A 4,884-nucleotide genomic window follows, 5' to 3' on the forward strand; every position below is an offset into this window, starting at 1 on the left:
TATCAACAACATCAATCTCAAATCCATTTTGTAAAAGGTTATCCATGAATTTAATCTGCATCTGAATCTCTGAAGCAATGGGGTTAGTAAAACTAAAATACCAAGAATATTAACAATATTAACAGTATATTTGCTTACTAATAAATCATCAAGTTTCAGTCACATTAACAAAGAAAATCTTCATATAAGTATGACGTTTGTAAGTTGTAAGGAAGGCTAAGTTGTACCTTATATCATTTCATAAAGAAGTCTAACTAACCTTCACACTTACATTATATCAAACAGTTGGTGTGTGTAAATTGGAAGTAAAAAGAAACACGAAACTAAACTGCAAACAAAGTTGGGCCAAACCGTAACCTTTTCTTGTCATCTCAGTGCGAAAAGATGTCAAAAACTTTTTGTCAATTGTATCTGCAACTTTCACCCATGTGAATCTATTGTTACTCCTAATCGAACATCTTCCTGTAATCGCAGTGCTTACCTGTACAAAAAATAAAATCAACAAAATAAGATCATTGATCTTGAATGAAGAAAGACGAATGAAGTTGTCGATTTAGGAGGTTCGGGAGATGTTGAGAGTTGGAACGCAGGAACAGAGTGGTTTGCCACTTATTTCAATCGGTGGAACAGTTGGAGGCCAAACAACAGAAATTCTAGACACATATACCCACACATAGGAAAGGAAGCGGGGGTATAGTTGCTTTCCTATGGAACCGACTTTCGGCGAGAGAGAAGAAAGTATGTATCAAATTGGGAATAAAAAGACGGTAGTCAATGGCGGTGGAAAATTTTATCACGCCAATCAATGACGGTGGAGAATTTTATTGGAGGAAAGGAGCGGCAGCGAGTCACAAATGCAAAGAAACAAACATAGTGTCAAAAGTCTAAAAATAGAAATGTTAGGTGGCCAAAATGTTAAAGAGAGTAGGTAAAAATGGAAAACTTTAGTGGAAAATTTTCAAATGGGCAAACTATACTGTACTTAAGGCTCTCGGGAATTAAGTATATATATAATTACTCGCATTGCACTTAAGAGTAAAAGACAAGTAAAAAATATGCCAAACACAAAGTATGCATATGAATGTTTATCCGTGGGTGGAAACTCTCCACAATTGCATAGTCTATTCTTCCATGAACCCATCTAAGATATAGAAGGAATATAGGACACCTACATAACCATAATAAGAAATATACTTAATACTAATCACTAAGTGATATGCAAATTAGGTTACTACACTTAATTAATTATTCTTAAACATGTTTTACTTATCCCTAAGGCAATAATGGATGTGATTAGATGCCTTCTTAAGGCCCAAAGATCAAATTATAAGTCTTTTAGGTTTGGAACTTGTGGTAATTATCCAGATCTATTATCCATTCGAACTTGCGGTAAACATTAAAATTCCTCATGCTACATTGTTTCTTCCTAATAATGAAAGTTATAATTTGTTTAATTGAAATGAATGTAAATATCTCAACTTATTGGTTATTATTTTACAGTTCTAGGAGGTGTAATGTTAAAGCAAACAATTGCAGACCCTAAAAGAGAATCATGGTAAGATTTTCTATCTTACAAGATTTAGTAAGTGCAAATAGGGTAATTGTTGTCATCTAGTTTGGAATGACGGTGATTTCTTGTCGCTCACTCCACCCTAAGAAACTTAACCTAAGATACTAAAACACATACATAATGTATAACCACACATAAACTAAATGTTTTAGGCTATGTTTGGCGTACTAGCTGAAAAGTTGGTTGTTAGCTGAAAAGCTAGTTGTTAAATAAAAATCTAGCTGATAGCTGAAATAAAAAATAACGTTGGGTAAAACTAGTTGAAATATATAAAATTACATAAAAGGACATGTAAGAATATGTGTTTGTATAATTAATTAAGGGGTGTATTTGGAAAATTTAAAAAAGCTCCTAAGAAGCTAGTCTAAGTAACTTTTCAAAAAACTAGCTTATAAGCTACTTTTTGGCTTACCAAATACGAAAACATAAAAAAACTCAAAAAATAAACTAGCTTATCAGCTAGCTGTGGCACGCCAAACATAACCTTACTGTTAAATCTTACCTTGAAATGGAAGTGAAAACCTCTTAAAGCTGGTGAATTTGACTCGTGAAAACTCCAAATTACTACTACTGTTTGCGGTCAACTTCCTGTTGTTTGTTTATTGACGAGTCCGATATGAAAATAGGGTAATCGTTTTGATAGGTATTAGCAAAGATGGCTAGTGTTTATGGAGAGAGCTTAATATTAAAATCGTCTGTCTTTGTAACATTTGGACTTAAAATGATTCCAACAATTTAGGAGAGGGACAATAAGGTTTTTTTTCTCTACTTATAATGATTTTAAATATAAAAAAATATAAAAAATATATTTAAAAATGTTTTTTAAAGGAAAATTTGATATTTTGAAAGCTTAATCAATGTAAGTATGAAATTTATAAATTTGATTGGAACAAATACGATATTTTGATATTTAATAAGGATATATATAAAATTTCTCTTAAAATAATTATCTTACTTTTGTAAGGACCGAAATGTAGTTTTTCAAAGTTTAGAGACAAAAGAAAACCTTTCGTTTAAATATTTGTCTAAACTAGCAGGATCATGACATGTATGTATCGGAGATGATTTTTAATCTTATTTTTTCATACCATTTATGTAATGCTGTCATATATATTTATGTAATTTTTCTATTAGGCTATAGGAAGTGAGAGATGTTAAAGGATGTGTTAAGGTCCTAAGGATGCTACACTACTCACTACCTTGCAATAAAGAGAGTGCTAAGACGGAATTGTTATGGATGCGAGAGAGGAGTGAGAAAATATGAAAAGTTGTTGTGATTGGTTGATTTGTATTTTTTTATATATTTTAATTTTTTTTCTCCAAAATTAAACCTATTAAATTGTTACACTTCCATTCCCTACATTTTTTGTGTTACTACTCTCTCCAGGCTTATAGCGACAACATTATTGTTAGGTTGTTTTACACCAAAGACCATTTATGTAATTTTGCTATTACACAGGGACAAATTCTAATAACTTTGTTTTATACATGGGCCATTCCTGTAGTTTTATTTTACACAAGAACAATTTTTGTAATTTCACTATTAGACATGGACTATTTCTATAATTTTGTCATACTTAAGGACCATTATATATATTTTTTACAACATGGACCATTTATATAATTTTCTCATACCCAAATTTCTCCTTTACCTTGAACAATCTAATCATTTCCCCTGTAATAAACACAAAATAACTAAATAAAATACATTAAAATTTAGAATCTAACGTTTTTGATATGTAAATACACCAAGAATCAAGAGTTTGGCCACAGAAAAGAACATGAATATTAGTCAATCAGTAAAACCAAAGTTTCTAGAGTATACATGTAATACAACAAGCGTACTATCATAATAAGTAGGGCACAGAAATGAGTTACAATTTTTTCAAGAGCAAAGACTGATTCACAAAAGCATCACTTACCAGCTAAACAAGTAAAATTAAAACGACTTCTGCAGAAAGAAAGTCAAAGAAATTTTGTTAAAAAAACAAAATGCATGAATTTTAGGATAAAATTAGTGAAAGTGTTGACAACGAATTTACGTGTAATTGTTGTTGTATGATGCATAAGAACACATAGAAGATAAGCTGTTCAAGGGAAATCGGTAGAGTGTTTGAGATCGATGGCATATGTAGAAGAGAGTTATTAAAGCGAATCTAAAAGAGAAAGTTGAAAAGTTTGCTTTCTGAAAAAGTTGTATCAAAACATATTTAGGGTGTGGATCTAGAAAAGAGTAATAAAAAGAAGTTATAATATCAATCATCAATTTATTGTATAAAATATCTGTTCTGACTTTTTATAAATAAAAGTTTGTTACAGTTGTTAAACTCCAGTTCCTGAGTTTATATAAATGGTAGATGAACTGGAAAAGGGTATATAAAAAAGGTGATATATGCAAGGGCGCTTTGATAATTTGTTTCAGGCCGAAAAAAGAGTTAAACGCCGTTGCCGGGGATCGAACCCGGGTCACCCGCGTGACAGGCGGGAATACTTACCACTATACTACAACGACCTATTTGCTAATCGTCTATAGTTATCGATAATTATTTATTACCTAACATATTAACAAACATTTTATACAATTGATCAGTATTTTATTTTCCTTATAATATTAAGTCAAACGTTATGCATTCTGAAGTAATAAATTGAGTATTATGAGTAGGGATGTAAGCGAGCTTTGATTTATTTAATTATACACATAAATATCATGGTTGGTTAAAAGATATGTGGTTTTTATATATTTTCTTAAACGTTACTCCAAATTACAATTATACCAAAATTGTTTATTAATTCCAGTGTACCTTTTCGGAACGATCTCAAATCTGGTTGAGGTAGATAAGTTTAGACACTGAAATACTGAATGCTCATATTAGAGCATCAATATACCTAAATACTTAACAAGTTTTTTGTAATTTTATTAATATTTTATAAAACTTACTTATGCATGTTACTAGCATAAATATATAGAATGAATGTAAAACTATCTTCATCACCAACTTAATCCAATACAATCTTCTATTTAAAATGACTTGTAATTTCCATGTAAGCTAAAAAATGAATTGATAAATCAATGACATTTCTTTTAAAGCCACTTAGGCTAGGTCACTATGAACCGAATGCGCATTAGTGTTTCATTCTTGAATTCCATTTAATATTATGGAGAATTTCATATATGCCTTTGCTTAACATCTAAATATCGTATATGTCCGACCTAAATTTTAAATATCGTATTTACCCTTCTTAATGTTTTTTTAATATGATACATAGCCAATTGTATTTTTTAGATAATTTTTATTGATTTAAAATTCTTTCTT

At 30.3% G+C, this 4,884-nt stretch overlaps 1 non-coding gene across 1 annotated transcript; it reads right to left on the reverse strand.

Moving 5' to 3' along the window:
- Positions 1 to 4,010: 4,010 nt before the first annotated feature.
- On the reverse strand, positions 4,011 to 4,082 carry TRNAD-GUC (transfer RNA aspartic acid (anticodon GUC)). Its single transcript has one exon. It is a non-coding gene; the product is annotated as a tRNA-Asp (tRNA).
- Between the last annotated feature and the right edge of the window lie 802 nt (positions 4,083 to 4,884).

Source organism: Lactuca sativa, chromosome 1 (assembly GCF_002870075.4).
Source record: "Lactuca sativa cultivar Salinas chromosome 1, Lsat_Salinas_v11, whole genome shotgun sequence".
Lineage (NCBI taxonomy): Eukaryota > Viridiplantae > Streptophyta > Magnoliopsida > Asterales > Asteraceae > Lactuca > Lactuca sativa.